The sequence below is a fragment of the Eublepharis macularius genome, chromosome 8, assembly GCF_028583425.1.
Source record: "Eublepharis macularius isolate TG4126 chromosome 8, MPM_Emac_v1.0, whole genome shotgun sequence".
Lineage (NCBI taxonomy): Eukaryota > Metazoa > Chordata > Lepidosauria > Squamata > Eublepharidae > Eublepharis > Eublepharis macularius.
In genome coordinates, this window is record NC_072797.1 from 27,945,513 (window position 1) to 27,971,785 (window position 26,273).

Here is a 26,273-nt window from a genome sequence, read left to right on the forward strand (position 1 = left end):
GACGGCTTTAAAGGGGGATTAGGCAGATTCTTGGAGGAGGGGGTCCATCAATGGTGACTGAAGGGCACTTCCTCATCCAGAGCAGTAAACATTTGAATGAGCTTGGAGGCCAGGGAAGACGTTGGCCTCTGCAGCCTGCAGGGCAACTGGTTGGCTGCTGCGTGAGGCCGAGCGCTGGCTGAGCTAAGTGGGCCACTGCTCTGATCTGCTAGAGGACCTCCTCTTATGTTCTGTTGTGAGCAACCCATTTCGTGGCTTTGAATTCTGTAAGTAAATTATGTGTTGCGTGATCCAAGTATTGTGTCCTGAATCTGCTGCCCATCAGTTTGTTTGTTTGTTTGTTTGTTTGTTTGTTTGTTTGTTTGTTTATAGTCCACCTTTTTCACTGAGGGCGAAGCTACAAGTGACGAATGACACTTGAACGGCAAGTGTATTTCTCCCTGTTCACTTGCGCTCCACTCAATCCACTTGCTGTTCAAGTGTCACTTGTAGCTTGGCCCTGAGACTCAAGGTGGATTACATAGTGGAAAACACATTGGAAGGACAAACATAAAGACACTTTTTGTGTCTATTTTTTTTTAAAAAAATTGGCCCCATTTCAAATGTATTTAAACAGTTCCATACCTGGATTGGGTGTTTGTAATGCTTACCAAAAATGAAAAAGATGAAAAAACATTGAAATAAATGATTGTGACATGTTTTTATCATGACTTTATTTTTCAAATAACATGTAAATATTGTAATCCATTGGACTTGTTTTGTTTTTGTTTTTTGCTAACCTGTTAATAAATATATGGGACCACTATCCTTTTTAACTGCAGTCCTGCACTCCTGTAACTCTGCACAGGACTGCACTAAACATGTTTCATCATTATTTTATTTATTTACTTCATTTATACCCTTCTTTTCTCCCCAATGGGGATACAAAGTAGATTACAGCATTCTTCTCCCCTCTTCCATTTTAACTTTACAACAACCCTGTGAGGTAGGTTGAGCTGAGAAAGTGCCTGGCCTTAGTTCACTCAGCATGTTTCCTCAGCAAAGTGGGGATTTGAACCTGAGGCCCCAGATCCTACTCCAACACTGTAACTGCTATACCATGTAGAAAAGGGCAAGAGTCCAGTAGCACCTATGAGACTAACAAAATTTGTGATAGGGACTGCTCACTTCTTCAGATACAGCTAGAATGTGAAATAGTAAAGAGTCCAGTAACACCTTTAAGACTAACCAACTTTATTGTAGCATAAGCTGTTGAGAACCACAGTTCTCTTCATCAGACGCTTACGCTACAATAAAGTTGGTTAGACTTAAAGGTGTTACTGGACTCTTTACTATTTTGTGACTACTGACTAACACGGCTAACTCCTCTGGAGTTAGAATGTGAGTCCATCTCTGACCTTATGTCTTGGTGAGTGGAGTTATTTCAGACGCCGAATGACAATAGCTAGTAAATGACAGTTGCTGGTGAATGACAATAGCATTGCTATAACATGATACGATGTAGTGGGTCAAAACTTTCTCTATCCACTTTTTCCATTCATAAGAAAGACTGTAGGGAAGAGTTAGCTCACCATTCCCTGCACCATAAACCTGACCCATAGGGAGCACCCACTCCATGGATCCCCCCCCCAACTAAATGCATCTGAAGTTATGACTGTATGTAGTTTAACCCTTAGTGACTATTGTCTTTTCCCAAATTATAAGACAGGGTTTTCCAGTTGTGGTCCTTGTGGTCACATGAAGCTTTTTATAGGTGAGATTTTAAAAATGTTCACCTAAAAATACAGATGCAAGTGTTTAAAAATGAATGTAGCTTACATGCAAATCTGAGATTAGTTAGGATTCTCTGTTGAATGTATGTCCTCCTTGATCACATTAGGCAGAGTGAAGAAAACTCATCAGAAATGTCTGAGATGGTGCCCTGCGTTCCGTGAAAGAAATCTGGCAGCCCTACGTAAGGGGAAGCGTGCTGTGTTTTGCAGCTGCCATCTGAATTTGCAAAAGGAAGCTCCAGGGAGAGGCGAGGCTCCTTCCACCACCTGGTGCCGTTGCCTCTCTAGATCCAGTTACTTCAGGAGGAGGTGGATTGTTCAGGGATCCTATCAATAATGCAACAAGGGCACTGCAAAGGGAGCCTGCAGGTCTCAGCAAGCGCTGAGCACAACCACCGGCCTCTCTCCACTTCCTGCCGCACACGTGGCCAAGAACTAACAGCCCAGGAGTCACAGAAAGCAAAGGCCCCGTGTCTGAGCATGCAGAATGTTCCCAGCCTGCTCGAGTGCCAGATGCTGGAGTGTTCAGCTTTCTTAGTCATTTTTTTCTCCTTTGTTGTTGTGACTCACTGGCAGCGCCGGGTCTACATGAACAGCAGATGAGATGTTGGTTTAACCCATTCCTGCATGCTGTCGCTTCCCAGCAGTGGCTCATGTGACAGCACATGGAAGTCTAGCAGCATTTGCTGCCAAGCAACGCTGAAAGGGGAGTGGCATCAGGAAGCCAAGACAGAGGGATGGGCAGCAGGTGCCCATCCCTCTGTCCACTCACTTACTAGCACTGAGGTCTTTAGCACCACCTACTGGCAGTCCGCACTAGGGCACCTGGATGCTCCTTCCCAGTTGCCACTGAACCAAACCACAGTTGGGAGTTCTATCTTTCAAGCCCAAGGAGTTCAGAGCAGTGTGTGCGGTTCTCCATTTATCCTCACAACAACTCTATAAGGTAGGTTAGGCTGAGAAAGTGTGCCCAGCCCAAGGTCATGCAGTAAGCTTCCATGGCAGAGCAAGGATTCAAGCCTGGGTCTCTCAGATCTTATTTCCACACCCTAATCATTACACTGTGATTAAGGAATGGTTTGGAGTCCTCCAAAAATTGCTGCTCAGACCACTGCTGCCTCTTCATATAGTCATGCTGGAGGTTGCCTAACCCTAAATTCAGTAGAAAAGAGCATGAGTTCAGTAGCACCTATAAGACTAACAACATTTGTGATAGGGTATGAGCTTTTCACGAAAGTGAGTGAAGTGAAGAAGTGAGCTGTGACTCACGGAAGCTCATAAGGTAAAGGTAGCTCCCTGTGCAAGCATCGAGTCATTACTGACCCATGGGGGAAGTCGCATCATGACGTTTCTTGGCAGACTTTTGTTATGGGGTGGTTTGCCATTGCCTTCCTCAGTCATCTACACTTTACTCCCAGGAAACTGGGTACTCATTTTGCCAACCTAGGAAGGATGGAAGGCTGAATCAGCCTTGAGCCAGCTACCTGAACCCGGCTTCTGCCGGGATCGAACTCAGGTCATGAGCAGAGCTTGGACTGCAGTACTGCAGCTTACCACTCTGTGCTACAGGGCTCCTACGAAAGCTCATACCCTACCAAAAATGTTGTTAAGGTACTATGGTACTCTTGCTCTGTTCTACTACTACAGACAGACAATCACAGCTACCCATTTTGATCTGCCCCTAAATTCTTCAGAATGAAGCTGCTTAAAGGAATCCGTGGCCCATCAGTCACAATTTTCAACAGAAGCCCTACATGATGTGTTTCTGCCTTCAGAGGTTAGGTGGTTGGCTACCACAGGCAGAACTTTCTTGATGGTGGCACCTCATTCTTAAAATTTCCTTCCCAGGTGCTTATCTGGCAGCTGATTTGGATAGCTTTAGCTACCAGGAAAAACTTTTTATTTACACAAGTTTTGACTTAAGTTGCTGGTATTCTGTTTTTTTTACTGATACTTAGCTGATACTGGTTTTTGCATGTTTTTATTGTTTTAATAACTGATTGTATTTTGATGTAACGTTATTCTTATTGTGCCTGGGTATATCAAAGCAACCATCATATATGGCTGTACAGAATCAGATGTTTCGAATTCCAGTATTTAATGAATAAAATCCAGTTCTTTATTCTGTTTGATTGATGTTGTCCTATTTCTTTTTCATAATAAGTTAATTAAAAGAACCACTCAACCATATGCCTTCATACCAATTCATCACTGAGGGTAGATTCTTTGATTTCTATACTTTTAGAATGCACATTCTAAAAGTATAGAAAGAGCCAGTTTGGTGTAGTGGTTAAGAGCGCGGGACTCTAATCTGGAGAACTAGGTTTGATTCCTCACTCCTCCACTTGAAGCCAGCTGGGTGACCTTGGATCAGGGCCAAGCTACACATGACGAATGACACTTGAACAGCAAGTGTATTTCTCCCTGTTCACTTGCCCTCCACTCAATCCACTTGCCATTCAAGTGTCATTCGTCATGTGTAGCTTGGCCCTCAGTCACAGCTCTTCCAGAGCTCTCTCAGCCCCACCCATCTTGCAGGGTAATTGTTGTGGGGATAATAATAACATACTTTGTAAACTGCTCCGAGTGGGCATTAAGTTGTCCTGAAGGGAGGTATATAAATCTAATGTTATTATTATTATTACTACATTCTTCCAGGAGTTATCAAAGCAGTCACTAATTATCATCTATTCCAATATGATCCTTTAAAACATCCAAGTAGAAGTAACTTGTGTTCTGTTGCAAAATCATTGTTGGTTTTATTGTGTAAGCCACTTTAGGAGCTTTGATTTGAGACCATGCAAGATACAATATAAATGTTTTAAAATAAATAAAATAGCTGAATCCACTCCCAGGGAGGGGGGAGCAGGAAACCACCGCCACAGATAGGAATCTAACATGACAGAGAGCAGGCATGAGATTAGACCCATCAGCCTTTTCACGCAATGATCCCCAGTTCTCCTCTTTACTACAGCTCTAGCCCACATGTTCTTTTTTTTAATCCATGCAGGTTCCATGCTCCCAAGCATAGCTATTTTTGGTGGTCAAAGAAGTCAGCTCTTCCCTTTTTCACCAACAGCAACGCTGGCTGGATCCAACCCCATGGCTAGAACGCTTCTCGGTGACACTTAGCATTCTGTGTTCAGGGACTTGTTTCTAATATGGGGAAGATTTCAATTCTGCAACTCCTCTTCCTGCAGTCTGCATCTATCGTCAAAGGACATTTTAAGTTCTACTTGGGGATATCAGGCCTGTGTCACAATGAGACATCTGCTTAAGCCTGATACGGATCTGATCTTTTATCAAAGATTTATATTAAAATTGGCCTTAAAGAGTGGTGACCAGGTGTAAAGCTGACCTAAAGGAAGATTCTTCTATTTTGAAAAATAAAAGGCTTACAGGATACTGAATTCAGTCAAGTGTATATAGCCTATTGTTTGTGTAATCAAAGATCACTTTAGCTGACAATTCTGTCTGTTAAAGAGAGATTATTCCGTATCCAGAAGCCATTGTTGTGAAGAGCCCTGGGTCATATACTGATCATATGAGTTCGGGGAATGAGAGTGAGAAATGGGGGCAGTCCTCGACAACTAATCTTTCAGTTTGTTAAAGAGTTTAAGATTCTTCCAGTTGGTATGTAAAGGTGCTGATCAGCAGAAAGTATTGCCTGAGCTTCTTGCTCGGTATTTGCTTCCTGGCTTGACTTTTAAAATTTTTTTGCAGGAAGGAGCCTGAAAAAAGGATAAGCTTTCGAGAATCACAGTTCTCTTCATCAGATGCCGAAGAGAACTGTGATTCTCGAAAGCTTATGCTACAATTTTTATTTATTTATTTATATTTCAATTTATATACCGCCCATCCCCAGGGGCTCTGGACAGTGAACAGTTAAAATCGATAAAAACAAGAACTAAAATCAATATACAAACAATAAAAAAATTAACAAAGTGCAGTGGTGGGGAGAACCCTCCCCCACCCCAAAGGTGGGAGGCGGACATGGCACCGCCCCCTTCAATCACCGAATGCCTGGCGGAACAGCTCTGTCTTACCGGCCCGGCAGAACGATAATATGTCCCGCTGCGCATAACAATAAAGTTGATTAGTCTTAAAGGTGCTACTGGACTCTTTTTGATTTTGCCACTACAGACTAACACGGCTAACTCCTCTGCATCTATGGAAAAAGGACGTTTGAATTAGGCTTGGCCACTTGAAGCATCTGAAAACTGGTGGAGCATGTCCTGTTCATCAATTAAGCATCTGTTTGTTGCAAGGTTAGGTGTGTAACTTTAATATGATACTTTAAAACCAATGTTGTGATTTTATTCATCTATTATTTATTTATTTATTTAGAGTAATTGTATGCAACCTCATTGTCAACAGAATTCCATAAATGTTAAAAGCCTGCATGGTGCAGCAGTTAGAGTTGTGGGGCTAGAATCAGAGAGTGCCAGATTCGAATCCCCACTCTGGCATGGAAGCATACTGGGTGACACACTGTCAGCCTAACCTACCTTGCAAGGTAGTTGTAGGGATAAAATGGAGGTGAGAATAATTATGAAAGCCATCTTTGGTCCCCATTAGAGAAAAAGGTAGGGCATAAATGAAGTAAAATTTTAAAAAACACATTAAAATACATAAAACAATAATGATCAATCATAAAAACAACAAAAATCAGGGTAGCATCAAACTATTTTTGCCGCAAAAGTATAGCATCAGGGGTGGGTAGGCAGCTTGGTGATATGGCATCTGCTTTCCATGCAGAAGGCCCAGGTTCAATCTCTGGCATCTCCAGTTTAAAAAATCAGGCGAGACCTTTCCTTGAGAACTTGGAGAGCCACTGCTAGAGTAGACAATACTGCCCTTGATAGACTAATAAGGGTCTGACTCCATAAAAGGCATCTTCATATGTTCAATAAATTGAAAGCACAGTAAAATGATAAGTGGTGGAGAATGCCCTCAAGTCGCAGCTGACTTATGCCGACCCCTGGCGAGGTTTTCATGGCAAGAGAATTACAGAGGTGACGTGCCATTGCCTCTCTCTGCCTAGTGACCCTGGTCTCCCTTAGAATTACTAACCAAGGCCAAACCTGCTTAGCTTCTGAGATCTAATGAGATCAGGCTCACCTGGGCTCCCCAGGCCAGGACAAAATAATATCTAAGTAAATAATATCCAGAGTAAAATAATATCAAAGTAAAATTATATCCAGATTTAAATGTTTCATCAGCAAGATCGGATGGAATAACCAATTTTGTGATCTGGTTGGATTTCTTTAAGAAATTGCTATTTTTTTCCTTCCTCTTTTTCTGAACAAACTTGTGAAGTTTATTTTTACTATCAGAAATCAATGAGTGAAGGCAGTAATTTATGGGTATAAAGACTGTGGATCACTTCCTGCATTCCTCTCTCCTTTCTGACTTGGTTGGGTTGGAGGTCCTGCCTGGACTAATAGATATTCAGGTGTGGGAGGGAGGGTTGTGTTGAGGAGTGAGATCAGGACAAAGTGCCTTCTCTTCCCCATTCCCTAAGCACAGCTGCACTGACAAAAGAGGCAGGAAGGGGGCATCTCATCCCCCTTCCTCCTCCATACTGCAGCCCCTTGGCTGACATGCTTCTGTGGGTGTCCTGAAGCCCCAGGAACCAACTTTCCTAGGGTCGGATGGATGGTGGGAAGGAAATGCAGGAAAGATCTGTGACCATTAGCAACTTGTGCTGATGGGCTGCTGGATCTAGCCCTTTATCTCTTGTTAATAGGGAGCAACACTTTAGCTGCATGTTGGACACTCTGAACCATGCAGGGGGCATGCTTTCTTCTCAGTGGCCTTTGAGTCATAGCCAGAGGGGTGTTAGGTTATGGAAATGTGCTAGACAAAAGGGCCACGATCTCCACTAACATGTTGGAGATCCTGCTGTATCAATTTTATATAAATGCCAACATATTATAAGAAGGGGGTGTTTTGCAGTTTTCATACTGATTGTCAAAGTTTTGCTGTCGTCTCCCCAAATCTAACTGAAATTAGCAATTGGCATACAAATTTCTCTCATATCTATTTGCATGTTTACAGTCTTCACCATCAATAATCAAGTTTGTCAAGCATTTTGAGCACTAGTATCAGTGAGAACATAGAAGCAGAATGCCATTTTCAATGCCTACCTTTTGAGTGCTTACACACACAACCGTACAATTATAGGTTTTAACTCCTTCTGTGGCCAAAATCAATAGATAATAATTATCCCTGCTGCTGATTTTGTTTATAGACAATGAATTGCTAAGTCTCATTGGCCCACTACTTTCAACATAAATCCCAAGACAACATGGCACCGTTCAAATTTTATTTATAAACATAATCCATTAAACCAGTCATTTTGGCATTCGTTGGAGCGAGTCTCTTGTGACATCAAATACGCAAGCAGAATAACAGTGGATACAAAACAAAGCAAACTTGAAAGGATTATTGAGGAAAGACAAGCAATTAAAAACCTCTAAACTAGGGATTTAAAATGGCTTGGGTCCAGATTGAAAGGCCTGTTAATTTGTCCAGGAAGGCTTCTTATGCATGCCAAAGGATTTCTCACATCAATAAGAGTTTTTAAAGGAAGTAGTTTTGCAAGCTAGTTTAGTTGCAAGCAAATATATGCTAAATAATCAAGGAAGGCAGACAGCATCAGTATGACTTAATCATGAAGCATGATATAAATCTCTCCCATCATACAAGACCTGCATTTGACTCCATCTTATAGAACAGCATCAGCTTAATTTTCAGTGGATCTTCTGCATTTGCTGAATTTTGCATTTCATCATGATATTCAGGTTGAGGATTCTGCACTGCCCTTCCTGTCTTGATATTGCAGGCTGCAAACACACCACTGTAACTGCTACGTCAAAAATTAACACAGTCATGTTCTGAGTATTTCATCTTTGTTGCCACCTAGTGGCCAAATGACAAAATACTCATTTAGCTTAATTGACAAAATGTGTTCTGAGGGATGGAAGTTCATTGCCCAAGCTAGAGGCCAAGCCGAAGTCTTACACAGAAACATAAAAACATAAAACTGGATGTAACCCAAGGGTCATCTAGTCCAACCCCCTGCACAATGATGGAAGTACACAGCTACCCCCCTCCCCACTCCCCTGTGACTAGAGGAAGGCAAAAAACTTCCAAGATCCCAGTCCAATCTGGCCTTGAAAGAAAGTCCTTCCTGACCCCAAAGTAGCCATTGGCATCACCCTGGGTGGGCATATAAGAAAGGACCACAAGATCCTAGCACTGGCTCATCCCTTCCTGACCTCCTTTTCACAATTTCCCTGAATTCATACTGAGGCCCTGAATCAGCATTGCTGTCAGATGGCCATCTAGCCTCTTTTGAAAAGCTTCCAGAGGAGGAAAGCCTACTACCTCTTGAAGAAGTCTGTTCTGTCAAGGAACTGCTCTGTCAAAAAGTTCTTCCTAATGTTGTTGTGGGTTTTCTGGGCTGTATTGCCGTGGTCTTGGCATTGTAGTTCCTGACGTTTCGCCAGCAGCTGTGGCTGGCATCTTCAGCTGTGTAGCACCAAAAGACAGAGATCTCTCAGTATCACAGTGTGGAAAAGATGTTGGCAGGTCATTTAGGTCATGTTGGCAGGACATCCGAAGAGCAATCAAACCCAGGATGAATCAAACAACCAAGGAAAAACAGTCTCCTACAGGAAAAGTGTTTTTGCCATATATCAAAGGAATTACTGATCAGATGGGAAAGCTTATGAAAAAGCATAACCTTCAAGCAGTATTCAGACCCACCCGAAAAATACAACAGATGCTACGATCAGCAAAAGACAGTAGAGACCCCCTCACCTCTGCAGGAGTATACTGTATACCCTGCAGCTGTGGACAAGTTTACATCAGGACCACAAAGCGTAGCATCCAGACAAGAATAAAAGAACATGAAAGACACTGCAGACTTGGACAACCGGAAAAATCAGCAGTGGCTGAACATAGCCTAAGTCAAACAGGGCACAGTATCTTATTCCAGGACACCAAAATACTGGACAATACTTCCAACTACTTTGTCAGACTGCACAGGGAAGCCATTGAAATTCACAAGCATAAGCAAAACTTCAACAGGAAAGAAGAAACCTTAAGAATGAACAGAGCATGGTTTCCAGTTCTGAAAAACACCAGGCTAACAAAACACTCTACACCCGACAATAGCCCTGCAGAGAAGATAAGCACATCAAGCACCAATCCATATGCAAAAGAACCTCCTCAGGATACAGTGAAGCCTCCCGCCATTAGCATTCCACACCCTGGGAAACTCTTACAGGATGACTCAGCTCAACCCCACCCCTCCTGAGTAGATATAAATGATCTGCCAACATCTTTTCCACACTGTGACACTGAGAGATCTCTGTCTTTTGGTGCTACACCGCTGAAGATGCCAGCCACAGCTGCTGGCGAAACGTCAGGAACTACAATGCCAAGACCACGGCAATACAGCCCAGAAAACCCACAACAACCATCGTTCTCCAGCCGTGAAAGCCTTCGACAGTTCTTCCTAATGTTTAGCCAATAACTCTGTTGACTTCATTTTGACATGTTGGTTCTAGCCTGACCCTCTGGAGCAACAGAACACAATTCTGCACCATCCTTTGTGGGACAGCCCTTCAAATACTTGAAGAGGGCTATCATATCCCCTCTCCATCACCTTCTCTCCAGGCTGAACATACTCAGTTCCTTCAACCTTTCCTCATAGGACTGGGCCTCCAGACCCCTCACCATCCTTTGGACACACTCCATCTTGTCAACATCCTTCTTAAACGGTGCTGCCCCAAACTGAACACAGTTCTCCAAGTAAGGTCTAACCAGAGCAGTGTAAAGCTACACCATCACTTAGTGTTATTTGGACACTATACTCCTGTCAATATAGGGCCAAGCTACACATGACGAATGACACTTGAACGGCAAGTGTATTTCTCCCTGTTCACTTGCCCTCCACTCAATCCACTTGCCAGGCAAGTGTCTTTCGTCATGTGTAGCTTGGCCCATAGTCTAAAATCTCATTTGCCTTTTTAACTACCACATCACACTGCTGACTCAAGTTCTTTTCACATATGTTACTGCCAAGACAAGTCTCCCTCATCCTATAATTGCACCTTTGATTTTTCTTACTTTTTCTTAGTTTTAGCCTAGTTTTTCAGTCTGTCAAGATAATCCTGAATCTTGATTCTGTCTTCTACTATATTTGCTACCCCTCTCAATTTAGCATTGTCTACAAATGTAATAAGCTTCCCTCTATTCCTTCATCCAAGTCATTTATAAAGATGTTGAACAACACAGGGCCCAGAACAGATCCATAAGGCACTGGTCACTCTTCTCCAAGAGGATGAGGAACCATTTACAAGCATTATTTGGGTGCAATTTGTCAACTAGTTACAAATCCACCTAACAGTAGTAAGATTAAAATCACATTTTACCAACTTGTCAACAAGTGGGTTGCCTTTAAATTCTTGTATAGTCTCTACGCTTTGCAAACATATGGAATGTCACATTAGATCAAAGCCAGTTCAGTTTTGGGGAGTGGGGGGCAAGGTGCCTCCAGTGGCCTCTCACTAAACAAGCTCCCTCATCATATATTTGCACACACATATACCTTACTGGCCCCTGATAGCCCAGGTGAGCCTGATCTTGTCAGATCTCGTAAGCTAAGCAGGGTCGGCCTTGGTTAGTAATTGGATGGGAGACCTCCAAAGAATACCGGGGTTGTGGAGCCAGGCAATGGCAAACCACCTCAGTTAGTGTCTTTCCATGAAATCCCCACCAGGGGTTGTCATAAGTCAGCTATGACTTGAGGGCACTCTTTACCACCATACCTTACTGGAGGTGTGAGTAGATTATGAGCTTTCCATGTTCCTTTAAGCCCATTGATGTTTGCAAGGCTAAGAAGAGACAGGGTGTTGTGTAGTGGTTAGAATGTTAGACTGTAATCAGGGAGAACCGACGTCTGAATCCCCTCTCTGCCATGGAAGCTTGCTGGGTGAACTTGGGCCAGTCACACGCTCTCAGCCCAACGTACAACACAGGTTTCTTTTGAGGATACAACGGAAGAGAGGAGAATGCTGTAAGCCACTTTGAGTCTCCATTGGGGAGCAAAGGAGAAGTATAAAATAAATAAATATGAAAATAAATAAATTTGAGTTTTCTGTGTTTCTTTAAACCCACTGGAGTTTATAAGGCTTAAAAAAGTTGTGCCTCCTTCCCTTCCAGATACCAATGTCAGTTAAGCAGGAGATTCCCTCAGAGTCCTCCGTGACATCACAGGGGCTTCTGGTGTGAGCTCATTCCTGGTGGGAGCAGGTGAGACCAGTTTCACTTGGGATCTGGCCTATGCTGGTTCCACACACCGAAAAACCAGCTTGGGTACCAACCTGGACAGTTTCCTGTGGAGGGGTTTTCAGCTATCCTGGCCCTTGCCTGCCTCCTTGTGTCTCTTCCTGGTTCCTACACCCTTTCCTGCCTTTGCCTGCTGGTCTAGCTCTGCCTGGGCGGGGGCGGGGGGGCGGGCTGCCTGTCCACCAGGGACCCTTGAGACTGTGCTGGCCAGTAAACAAACTGGACTGTCAAGATGCATGGAGTGGAAGCTCCAACGGCAGACGTTCACACACATGGTACAAAGTAGAAAAATAACTAGCAGGATGGAAATGCCTGCTGTGCAAGAAATCCAGGTCTTATTAACATGTGCAAGCCAAAATTCAAATGTAATCAAGGGCAGTACAGTACCCATTCAGAATAGCAGTAATTGGTGATAGCGCAGTTTCCTAGTTTTGCTAGGCTGATTAATGCTGGTAATAGCTGAGGAGTCCTTGGTCTTCATTTACACCTTTGGGAAATGCAATCAAAAGTCTTGATCAATTCTAATTCAGTCTGTTCATGCTGGACGCTGCAGCCTGGAGAGAATACAATATAAGAGGGCTGAAAGCTGAGACCTCCTCAAGCTGGGCTCTAGGAGCCATGTGCTGTCTGATCTTTTGAGGAGGTCTGTGAGTAAGCCCAAATCACATTTATTCAGATTTACTTGGATCTCACTTAATAGTGCATAGACAAGCCAAGCCAAAGTGAAGCACTCCCAGTATCTCAATGGAAGAACAACAGTGCAGTCCTAAACAGTTACACCCTTCAAACCTATTAACTTAGGGTATAACTATGCCTTGGACTGGTCCTGTGAACAGAGTTGCCAACTGCCAGGTGGGGCCTGGAGATTTCCCAGGATCATAAGTGATCTTCAGACTGCAGAGATCAGTTGCCCTGGAGAAGAAGGCTGCTTTAGAGGGTGGACTATATGGGATTATACCCCACTGAAGTCCTTCCTTTCCCAAACCCCACCATCCACGGGCTCCACCTCCAAATGATCAGGAATTTCCCAACCCAGAGTTGGTATCCCTACCAGTGATCCCGATCGTAGCCTTTTTGGTGGACAAGGAGGATCCCTTCCTACCTTTTTTCAAACCCTTAAAACTGTTGGATCCAACCTCTTGGATTTAGGACACAGAAAATATCACTTTAAGGGCTTGTCCTAGGTTGAAAAGTGGGCTAAATGAAGACAATAAGTAAGATTTAAAGTCCTCACCTTTGAATCTATAGTCTTTATAGCGTGATTTTATACCATGACTGAACCACACAGAAATCAACCCAAACTCTTTTTTATTGCAAAATAGACAGTATCAACCAAATCTTGTCAAATATATCATTTTGTGGGGTCCAGCTCTTTTATGCTTTATATGATCAGCGGCAGATGCTGTCGGCGGACCACCTCTTTGGAAGTTACTGGGGGTCTTGAGCTAAGACAATGGAAAGGAGTTACCTTACTCTCTCCGTACTACTCTGGTAGATTTCCAGGAGAGGGAGCTGCTTGCCCACTCTCTGCAGCACTCCAAGTACCAGAGTTGCAGATGCTTTGGGACTAGAAGATCAGCAGAGTTCAGGTGACACGAGGGCTACGAGGGACCCTCCAGGTCCTATAAAGGTTCTGGTCTGCTTGGAAGCACAGAAGAGCCCTTAAAAGGGCAGCTGGTGTGTTAAACAAACTGCTGAGGTTCCTGTAAGAAGCATCCAGAGCTAGAGGGTAGCCATTATAGGGAAACCAAACAGGTATTCTAAGTGTGCAACACCATATATCCCAGTCTTTGGGAGTAGATTTGTACAGTGGGAGGAAACTTGAAAAAGAGTAAGAGATTGGAAGGGGAGAAATTATGGCTGGGGTTAGAGGGTTGCAGCCCGGGCACCTTGAACTGAATGGCATGGGAAAGTTTTCAAATGTAATTAATATAATGGGAAGTGGTGAAAAGGGACTGCCCCTTCCAGCAGCCATTCAACCCAACCCATCAAACTGGCAGTCCATTAGCTAGTTGCATATTTAATCAATAATGCTTTGAGCTTCCACTTCATCTGGGAGCTCTTGCTTACCTTTTGACATCCTCTGAACATATTTGCAGGAAATAAGGGTTGCTAAATGCTATTTTTGGTCTCCTCTGCGTATTTCTACTGGTTGCTAGGCCTCAAGAATCCTACTCATCCTCATCTTATGTTAGGATTGCCAGCCTCCAGGTGGTAACTGGAGATCTCCTGGAATTACAGTTGATTTCCAGGCAAAAGAGATTAGCTCCCCTGGAGAACATGGGTGCTTTGGAGGGTGAACTCTATGGGATTATACCCTGCTGTTAGGGTTGCCAGGTCCTCCTGGAAGTGATGTCATCACACAGGCTATGGCCAAAATCGGGCCTAATTTGGCTCAGATTGGGCCCAAATCAGCCTGGAATGGGCTGCTGTGGCATGGGGGAGCACTCCCCTACCTGGCAGTAGCCCGATGTGGGCTGTTTCAGCCTGGATTGGTCCTAAATTGTCCTGGAATGGGCCTGATCCCTACAGTTTTGGGCCTGCGGGAGCGCATTGTGCCACCCAGGAGTGCACCCGTGAGGCCCATGCCTCCCTTGCCAGCCAGGTAAGCTGGGGCGGGGGAGTGGAGGGTGGGAGTGGGGAAATCCCCACCCCCAGCAGGGGACTGGCAGTAGCAACCCTAGCTGAGGTCCCACCACTCCCCAAATCCCGCTCTTTCCAGACTCTGCTCCCCAAATCTCCAGGAATTTCCCAACCTGGAGCTGGCAACCCTATCTTATGTATAGACCTCCATGGTCAAGAAGCAGCCCCCACCTCCAATTTATGGGAAACATAAGAGCTGTAAGCCTCTGTAAGCTGTACTAATGGGAAAAAATAGGCCTACTTGTGGGGAGAACAAAACCTCTTGAAAACTTAGTAGAAATTCATGGAACTGACAACAGTCTAATTCATGCAAGAACACTCATTGTCTCTGTAGCAGCGCACCAAGACCTAGCAGTTCATCCAACAGACAAAAAGCAGGGAATGTGGTAGTGTTGTTTTTAAAAAACAGAATATGGAGAAATGTAGCCCTGTGTGGAAGTTACATTGTATGCAAGGATATGTTGTTGACTATACTCATGTGCAAATTGCTGAAACAGTGAAACCTGTACAATTTTTCTTTGAACGTGTGGGTGGCATTTAGGGTTGCCAGACTGCCGTTGCAGGTCAATTTGGGCCCGATCTGGGCCAAATTTGGCCCGATTCGGGCCCGAATCAGGCCCCTTGTGGAGTGCAGGAGTGCTCCCGGGGCAGCCACGACTACTTCCCAGAAGGAGAAACCCGAAAGGTAGGTGCCGGGGGCCCCACCTCCCACCAGGAGTACAGGGAGACCTGACAACCCTACTGGCATTGTACAGAGCTATCCCTGTTCCTGATCTCTCTCGGCTTGGATGAATGTCTGCATCCAACCTATCCATATAGCTCTGTCCTCATAATCAGGAAAACTATTGCTCTAGGATCCTTGGTGGTAAAGAGAGATGCTCCTGCGACTTCATATGTATAGGCTCTGGGCAGATATTCGTCTGAACATGTGGGGACTAGGAAGAGAAATAGCACGTGCCTTTCCATTTAAAGTAACATATACAGAGTTTTTATGTACATGTAATTTAATAAATCTGGGGTGTGATGCATCCATTTGCATATACATACAGCCATGGTCGTGTGAACTATTGAATGCCTGGTAATTGCATACCTGGGAATGATTTTGCATTTTCTCCCAATCCATACACACAGCAATATAGAATAATCCAATTATACCCAGTGTATGTTTTCTGTCACATTTCAGCATTTTTACCTTGTCCCTGCTGGGATATAATATGGACATTTGGTTACAACAGTATGCATAAATAGGTGGCCTGAACATGTGAACAGAATATAGGCATATACTAAACTGTGAGAATGATCTTATGTGCAAACATGTTAAAGAGCACATGTAGAAGAGTATTTGCAGGGCTTTTTTTCTGGGAAGAGGTGATGGAACTCAGGACCGCACAATGACATCACTTTGGGTCAGCTGGAACAAGGGGGGAGTTTTTTAAAGTTTAAATCACCCTAGGCGAAAATGGTCACATGGCCGGTGGCCCCACCCCCTGATTTCCAGACAGAGGGGAGTGGCGTGGCATGGCGTGGAGGGCAATTTAAACTCCTCTCTGTCTGGAGATCAGGGGGCGGGGCCACCGGCCATGTGACCATTTTCAAGAGGTGTCGGAACTCTGTTCCACTGCATTCCAGCTGAAAAAAAGCCCTGAGTATTTGTATTTGAGCCACTGTTGTATGTGGAACTTCCAATACTTGGTCTTAATTCGGAAACTATAAATTCTCACTGGCAGAAATCTTGACATTCATAAATGCACTGTTATCAATCTGTGTGTATGTAGACAGCATTGTAATATATATAGTGCTTCACAGAGAGCTAAGAGAGGTCTCTGCCCTGAATAGCATGCAGATTAGACACAGGAACACAACAGAAGGGGGAAGATGGATTGAAGGATAAATGGAGGAATAATATGATTTATTTCCATTCATGGACAGGCATTCTGTGTAGTTACACCTTTTAAATCCGTTGAATTCAACGGGCTTAGAAGGCTATTATTCTGCTTAGGGTGGCAACATGAAATTTGACAGAGTTGGGAAAACAGGGGGCTGTGCATTATCAGGAATGATTTGAAATACGTAGGAGAAGAAACATCATACAAGTGTGTGTGTGTGTGTGTGTGTGTGTGTGTGTGTGTGTGTGTGTGTTTGTTTGTTTGTTTGTTTGTTTGTTTGTTTGTTTGTTTGTTTAGGAGTTTCAGGCATAAGAGGCAGCAAGACAAAAAAAGTGTAGTCATGTTTCTGTTATTCATGAGAAATAAAATCCTAAAACTGGATTGTGACTAGCAGTGTTGCAGGTACTGAGAGGTTAAAGGTGAGAGGAGGTTTGAGTGTTGGACTAGGAACAGAAAGACTTGAACTCAAAACCCTGCTTGCCTTGAAACTTACTGGATAATCTTAGGACTGTCATTTTTTCTCATTTCTCAGGGTTGTTGTAAGAACAAAACAGAAGAGGGGTGAACCACCTAAACCACCCTGAGCTCTGTGGAAGAAGGGCAGGATAAAATGCATTTAATAGATAAATATTATTGTTACAGAGGGTTGATGAATTCATGAAGTACAAACTGAAGGAGTGTTCAGTGCCAAAGAAATGGCTGAGAACAAACTATTTATATCTGTCAACTCCCCCGAATGAATCAGTTATCTGGCTTATGAAGAAGAGCAAAAAAAATGATATCTTCATTTGTGTATTCACACTATATTCTTTATACAGGCATATTGTGGTATTTATAACTGTAATATTTATTGTAATTAGCTAATTAATCAATATGTAGGTTAAAAATGAGACTGTTTCTTGACTATACATTTTAATTGGACTCTCCTAACAAATGAGCATAACTATATTGTGTGAGCTTAAAATCTTCATTTAGAGGAATGAATGCAAATAGAAAACAGGAATTAAAGAAGCTTACTGGAGCCGGTAACATATGTGTTCATATGGCCTAAAATTCTTTCTAACAGTAACAATTAGGATTAGGGAATTTCTGTGCCTTTAATGGCTCCATGACAGAAAGCAATCAAGTACTATCTGCCTTCTGGTCAGACTATCTGCCTTCTGGTCAGAAGTCCTGGATGTGTGCTCGCTGCAAGGAGCTCCTGGTTCTCAGGGAACGAGTACGTACCCTTGAGGCCAAGGTGGCTGACCTGGAGAAGCGGAGACAGTTAGATAGACACGGGGACAAGATTCTCAGGGACAGGATAGATGTGTCCCACTCTAAAAATGGCAGCGTTCTTGTTGTCAAGGAGAATGAGGATCTTGTGGAATCAGGGCACCGTACTGAGGATAAGGGGAACATGCCCTCAGAAGGGACCTCTTCTTCAGTTGGTGAGCAGGTTTCCTTTCGCATCAAGGAACCATCCCTGGGTGGGGCGGGAGGGAGGCTCTTGGTAGTTCGTGATTCGATCCTTAGACAAGTAGATAGCTGGGTGGCACAACCGCGTTCTGACCATATGGTGACTTGCCTGCCTGGTGCGAAGGTAGCGGACATTACGCGTGTTATAGATAGGCTGGTAGATAGTGCTGGGGAGGAGTCAGCGGTCGTGGTCCATGTTGGAACCAACGATGTTGGAAAATGCAGTCGTGAGGTCTTGGAACAAAACTTTAGGCTGTTAGGCAGGAGACTCAAGGCCAGGACCTCCAAGGTAGCCTTCTCAGAAGTGCTACCTGTTCCACGCGCAGGGCCAGAGAGACAAACGCAGATCAGGAGTCTCAATGCGTGGATGAGACGATGGTGTAGGGAGGAAGGGTTCAAGTTTGTTAGGCACTGGGATTCTTTTTGGGACAAGCAGGAGCTGTACAAGAGAGACGGTCTCCACTTGTCCCGAGAAGGAACCCGGCTGCTGGCACTTAAAATCAAAAAGGTGGCAGAGCAGTTTTTAAACTAAATGCTAGGGAAAAGCCGACAAGAGATAAAGTGTCTCTGGTTCAGGATGGTTCATCTCAGAGAGATGAAGGGCTAGGTATAACACTTCTACAGGGAGATAGATTAGAGTTGTCAACTGAGATGGAGACAAACAGTGCAGATGACCTAACTATGTCTCGAGGCAAAGTGTGCCGGGGAAGTTACAGGTGTTTATATACAAATGCTAGAAGTGTCCGAGGTAAAATTGGGGAGCTGGAATGTTTAGTGTTGGGCGAATCCATAGACATTGTGGGCATATCAGAAACTTGGTGGGATGAGGAAAATCAGTGGGACACGGTGATTCCTGGGTATAAATTATATCGGAAGGATAGGGAGGGAAGGGTTGGTGGTGGGGTGGCTCTATATGTCAGAGAAGGTATACATTCCAGTAAGATTGAGAAGGTAACTGAATTAGATTCGCTTCTGGAAATGCTATGGGTTGAAATTACGGGCCCAAATGGAAACTTAACTGTGGGAGTTTGTTATCGCCCTCCAGATCAGAAAATAGAGGAGGATTATAAAATGATGACAGGATTAAAGATGGCTGCTAAACAAAAAAACTGTGTTGTAATGGGTGATTTTAACTACCCACACATTGACTGGGCCAATGGGTGTTCGAATCGGGGGAGAGAAAGTGAGTTTCTAGACTGTCTCAATGACTGTGCTATGGAACAGATGGTTACAGAACCTACTAGGGGAGAGGTGATCCTGGATTTGGTCCTCAGTAATGCTGAAGACCTGGTGAGAGATGTAAATGTGATTGTACCACTTGGGAACAGTGACCATAATGTTATTGAGTACAACATATGTATAAATAGGAAATTGCCTAATAAGACCAACACAGCCATGTTTAACTTCAAAAGGGGTAACTTTTCTGAGATGAGGGGGTACGTGAAGAAGAAACTGAAAGGGAAAGTAAAAAAGGTCAAAACACTTGGGGAATCTTGGAGACTATTTAAAACTACAATCCTGGAAGCTCAAATTAAATATATACCGCTGGTTAGGAAAGGCACAAATAGGTTTAGGAAAAGACCAGCATGGTTAACAAGCAATGTAATAGAAGCTGTAAAAGGTAAAAAGGATTCTTTTAGGCAGTGGAAAACTAGTCGGAGTGAAGTTGATAAAAAGGAGCATAAGCTGTGGCAAAAAAAGTGCAAGTCTGTGATCAGACAGGCAAAAAGGGAATATGAGGAGCATATTGCAAAGAACATAAAGAAAAACAATAAACAATTCTTTAAATATATTAGAAGTAGGAAACCAGCTAGGGAGGCAGTGGGGCCCTTGGATGACCAAGGCGTAAAAGGATTACTAAAGGGTGATAGGGAAATGGCCGAGAAGCTGAATGCGTTCTTTGCTTCTGTCTTCACTGTGGAAGATAAGAAGTGCATGCCCACTCCGGAAGCACTGACTTTGGGAGGGGTTTTGAAAGACCTGAGTCACATTGAGGTGACGAGAGAGGAGGTTATGCGACTGCTAGATAATTTAAAAACTGATAAATCACCGGGCCCAGATGGCATACATCCAAGAGTTCTGAAAGAACTCAAGTGTGAACTTGTAGATCTCCTCACAAAAATATGTAATCTGTCATTAAACTCTGCATCTGTTCCTGAGGACTGGAAGGTAGCTAATGTTGTCCCCATCTTTAAAAAAGGTTCCAGGGGAGATCCGGGAAATTACAGGCCAGTCAGCCTGATGTCAATACCGGGTAAGTTGGTGGAAACTATTATCAAAAATAAAATTAGTGGGCACATTGATGACCAAAAGCTGATGAGGAAAACTCAGCATGGGTTCTGTAAGGGAAGATCTTGTCTCACCAATCTGTTAGAGTTCTTTGAGGGAGTGAACAAACAAGTGGACAAGGGAGACCCGATAGATATTGTTTATCTTGACTTCCAGAAAGCTTTTGACAAAGTTCCTCATCAAAGGCTCCTAAGTAAGCTCAGTAGCTATGGGATAAAGGGCCAAGTCCTCTTGTGGATCGAAAACTGGCTAATTAATAGGAAACAGAGAGTGAGTATAAACGGGCACTTCTCACAGTGGAGGGTGGTGAGCAGTGGGGTGCCACAGGAGTCGGTATTGGGTCCAATGCTTTTTAACTTGTTTATTAATGATTTGGAATTGGGATTAAGCAGTGAAGTGGCTAAATTTGCAGATGACACGAAATTGTTCAGGGTGGTGAAAGCCAGAGAGGATTGTGAGGCACTCCAAAGGGATCTGTCGAGGCTAGAAGAGTGGGCATCCATGTGGCAAATGAGGTTCAATGTAGCCAAGTGCAAAGTAATGCACATTGGAACCAAAAATCCAAAATATAAATACAAGTTGATGGGGTCTGAACTGGCGGAGACTGACCAAGAGAGAGATCTTGGAGTCATGATAGATAACTCACTAAAAACGTCAGCACAGTGTGCGACTGCCATAAAAAAAGCTAATGCTATGCTAGGGGTTATTAGGAAAGGGATTGAAAACAAATCAGCCGGTATCATAATGCCTCTGTATAAATCGATGGTGAGGCCTCATTTGGAGTACTGTGTACAGTTCTGGTCGCCACACCTTAAAAAAGATATCATAGCACTGGAAAAAGTACAGAGAAGGGCAACTAAAATGATTAAAGGGTTGGAACACTTTCCCTATGAGGAAAGATTGAGGCGCTTGGGGCTCTTTAGCCTGGAGAAAAGACGACTGAGGGGAGACATGATAGAGGTTTACAAGATAATGCACGGGTTAGAGAAGGTAGAGAAAGATGTGTTTTTCTCCCTTTCTCACAATACAAGAACTCGTGGGCACTCTATGAAATTATTGAGCAGTCGGGTTAGAACAGATAGAAGAAAATACTACTTTACACAAAGGGTGACAAACACATGGAATTCGTTGCCACAGGAGGTGGTGGCAGCTACAAGCATTGCCAGCTTCAAGAGGGGACTGGACAAATATATGGAGCAGAGGTCCATCAGTGGCTATTAGCCACAGGAGATAGATGGTATTCTCTTTGTGGGGAGGTGGTGCTCTGTTGTCTTGGTGCTGGAAGGAAGGCAGTGGGAGGGCTTCTGGTGTCCTGGCCTCACTGACAGTCCTTTAGATGGCACTGGATTTCTAGCCACTGTGTGTGACAGAATGTTGGACTGGATGGGCCACTGGCCTGATCCAACATGGCTTTGCTTATGTTCTTATGTTCTTACTGATGCTGATGAAGTTCAACTTCCAACATAATACAAACATATCACAAATGAATAATGAGATTCCCTAACCACAGTTATCCAGGACTAGGCTAGATGGCTAGACTACTGCAATGCATGGTGCTGCCCTTGAAGATTATTTTAAGACTTCAACTAACTCTGAAGTGGAACAAGGTGATCTGAACATAGGGTTGCTAGCCACCAGGTAGGCCTGGAGATCTCCTGGAATTACAACTGATCTCCAGGGAGATCAGTTCCCCTACAGAAAATAGCTGCTTTTTGCTTCATTTTTATATTTTTATATAGACCTTAATAGAGCTCTCTCTCTCTCTGCTGTGAATGTATGTTTCAACCTTTTAAGCTGCTTTTAAACATTATAACATGCTTGTGCTGCTTTTATAATACTTTATACAGTTAATGCCACAAAATCATACTAAATCTTGTTTATGAGGTTCACAATAAATAACAGAATTAAAACAGTTAAATCGGTGCCTTATATTTACTTGTAACAATAAAGTGTATACTGCTATATTAGCATATATATTCAGATTTAACTATAAGTTTTATACTCCGTACCAGCAAGGAGAAAGCTGTTACAAAGGTAACATATACTCGAATAGTAAAGTGCTAGTGTTCCAATAAAAAGTCTTCAGTTCATCTACAACATATTGCACAAACATCTATAAAGTGCAAATGTTTAGAAAACCTCTTTATAGTACACATTTCAAACAGTCAGCGTATCTTACAATTCATTCTCTATGTGGAGCAACAAAGTCTATGTGCACTCCTTCTTGCTGGTATGGAGTATAAAACTTATAGTTGAATTTGAATATATAGGCTAATATAGGAGTATATGCTTTATTGTTACAAGTACATATAAGACACTGATTTAACTGTCTTTAAACTTATTTATTGTGAACAAGACTTAGTAAACAAGACTTAGTAAGATTTCGCGGGGTAAACTTTTCTTGGTTATATAGTTATCTGGCATTTTTTAAATGCTGCAGGTTGATTGCTTATGAACAAATGTGGTTTTTCTTTTTGTGTATTGGTGAGAGAATCACTTAATGCTGGATATTATTTTATGGGTTTAGAGTTATGTTCTCTTCTGCTTGTTAACATCCACGAACCTACAGATTGAAAGGGTGAGAATAGTCTAAATGTGCTGCTTTCCGTACCTCAACAGAGAGGCCTGTCTTAGTGATTCAAACCACTACACCGTGCTATGTGTGTATCCTGTGGTTGGTGTTAAATGCAGAGCAGTCTTGAAAAAGGAAATTAGGTAAGAGTAACTTCTTTGTCTGCGGGAGACGAGCAAGTGTCAGTTACACCACTGACAGTTGCACCTGTTTTAGCAGTTTGCAGCAAGTGGTGGTCCTTGTTTTCTACTAATTGCTTGTGAATGAATGGCTAGTAGTTCCCTGGAGAAAAGTCCAGTCAGAAGGTTTCCTTGTGGGATCCCTTGTTGGGCCTGCATCGTTACCTATTTTGTTTCCATCTATCATATTTTCTGGACCTTTCCTCCAGAGAGCTCAAAGAGCCTTACAAGATTATCCCTTCTTTTGTCCTCCTCACAGCAACCCTGTGGAGTAGGGAGTGAATGGGAGAGTGAGGTTGGAAGAGAGTGGTCCAGCTGATTCCCTAGTTCAGCTTTGGCTTTGCTGTCCAAAAGCTGAGTTTAATTCTTCCCCTTTGGGGAAACAAAGTTGACTCAGGTTCCAGATTTGACTGAGGCGATGAGAAATAAATGTTTAAAATAAATTAATAAAATTAATATCTTTTAAAACAAATAAAACAATCACCCTATTGATAAAGAAAACATATCCACATTTTTAAAAAAGTGTACATTCGTATAATTAATCACCCTGATAGCATTTTTCATTTGTCGTTAACACCTCGTTTAGTTCATAAAACATTTTAGTAAAAGAGTCCAATAGCACCTTTAAGACTAACCAACTTTACTGTAGCATAAGCTTTCAAGAACCACAGCTCTCTTCATCAGATGCATCTGACAAAGAGAGCTGTGGTTCTCGAAAGCTTATGCTACAATAAAGTTGGTTAGTCTTAAAGGTGCTATTGGACTCTTTTACTATTTTGCAACTGCAGACTAATATGGCTAACAGATTAATATCCGCCCTGAGCCCACTTGGTTGGGGAAGGCGGACTATAAATTTAAGTAAGTAAGTAAATAAATAAATAAACTCTTTTGGATCTATGAAACATTTTAGGTGACATTCCCACATCTCTTTCATTGGTGCGTGGCACCCTGTTTAAGGGTACCAGTTCCAAGAGATGTGTGGAGATGAATGATATGATCAAAGGTTGATGGCTTAAGCAGGACCCAAAAACTATGCTCAGAATCAAGAATCTAAGCACAGAATCAAGAGAACCAATAAGGAATAAATGTATCTGTTTAACTGAATCAACATAACAGCATCCATTGATTCCACAAGCTTTGAGTCAGACCACAGTAGAAATTATAGTACCTATTGATATCTTGCTTAATAGATCATATAAAGATCATAAACAGAGTAATTAATAGTAATTAGCATGAAGTTAAGTTAGTTTCAACATCTTTCTTTATTGATATTGCACTGGACACCTGCCAGTCATCCTCCAGGGTTACTAGTCTGACTCAGAACAGCTTGATTTAAATACCCACTCTTATTCTCTCTCTCTCTCTCTCTCTCTCTCTCTCTCTCTCTCTCTCTCTCTCTCTCTCTCTCTCTCTTTCTCTTCCTTGCTCTTTTTCACTCTTTTGTTCTTGCAACATGAGCACAAGAGTGAAGGAATGATCCCACTCTCTCTGTATGTGCCCAGTCCACACGTGTCTTAGAATGAGCACTTTTGATTGCAATGTTCAAAAGTCCTACAGTACACATCTTCCTTAAATGTTAGACAGAAAGGAGATTGGGTTCCATCTTTTTTGTTTGTTTGTTTACTGTTTTATGGTCTTCTCCTAGCCTGAGGACTGTTCTGTTTATTATATGCGTTTTTATGCCCTGCCTGGTTTTTTATTGGAAAGGCTTGTTTTTATCAGCTTATTTTATTGGCATAATTTGTTTTTATTGTCTCCGTTGGCTTTGTTTTCTCACCTCTCCCCCTTGAATTATGAACCCCCTCAAGCAGGAGGGGCGGCACACAACTGCCTGAAGGGGTAGCATACAACTTTTCTTATCAACCAATTCTAGTCACATCAGATCTTTTACTTGCTTTGATCACTGAAGTAAGCACAAAGGAATGAGGAAGTGACCAACGTCTAGATCTGTACAAAATCCCCATCACCCTCTAGGATAACCACATTTTAATCATTCCGTGCTCCTCTGCCATTCACAACAGCTGAACTGATGGACATTAGCAAGTAAAAAGATTATCATATATATATATCCAAACACTAGTCACCACTCCACTTAGCTACTATCTAGCCACTATCCACTCCGAATGACAAGAAGATTTAGCAAACCCCCACATCTTCTTATTCTGGCTTCTGAGGATTAGAAAGTTAGTTCTCTGCAGCTGTACCTGCAATTACCATCCCTCAGTCTGCTTTCAGCACTGTAGTCCTTCCAAGAAACGGAAGAATGGCTGCAATGCCTCATTTTGTAAACTCTGCACACACGACATATGTATAGATAAACCAACACAGAAGAAGAGGAATGGAACAAAGCAGTTGCTCCCCCAATGCACATTTTCACTCAGACATGGACATAGAACCGTCTTAGAGAATGACCATTGGACTGGGTTCCAAATTTAGCACACATCTTGAAGAGTGCTTTTTGAGCCGCCATAGTCTGGCTTTTTCTTGAAGAAAATAATAATGATAAAAATTCTTTAAAAAGTAGACAACAATGCTCATTGGAATCTCTGTGGCAAAGTAGAGGGGGGGAGCCCTCTGTAGTCACAACTGACATGCAGTTAAGAGGGGGAGGGAAGGAAGAGCACTACATTCTCGAATGAGCTCTAGAATTTTCAGCGGCTGCTGGCCTGTACCTGCTGAGGTCCCAGTGCAGGACACAAAGATGAACATTTCCAGTCAGAAGGACAGAACCTTTGTGCGTACAGAATGTGTATGTTGGCAGTCACCATGACCTCAAGAAACACAAGAAAGCATGAGTAGATGCAGTATGTTGCATTTCTACATTGTTCCTTCACACATCATGTGTACAGTCTGTCCAGCAACATATATTCACTATAATTCTGAAGTAAGAGTTAGGGTTGCTAAGCTACAGGCGGGACCAAGAGATTTCCCAGAATTATAACGGATCTCCTCCAGACTACACAGATAAGTTTCTCTGGAGAAAATGGCACCTTTGGAGGATGGACTCTATTGCCTCCCATCCCTGCTGACCTTCGGACTCTATGGCATTATACCCCACTGAGATCCCTGCCCTCTCCAAACTCCACCCTCCCATATTCCACCCTCAAATCTT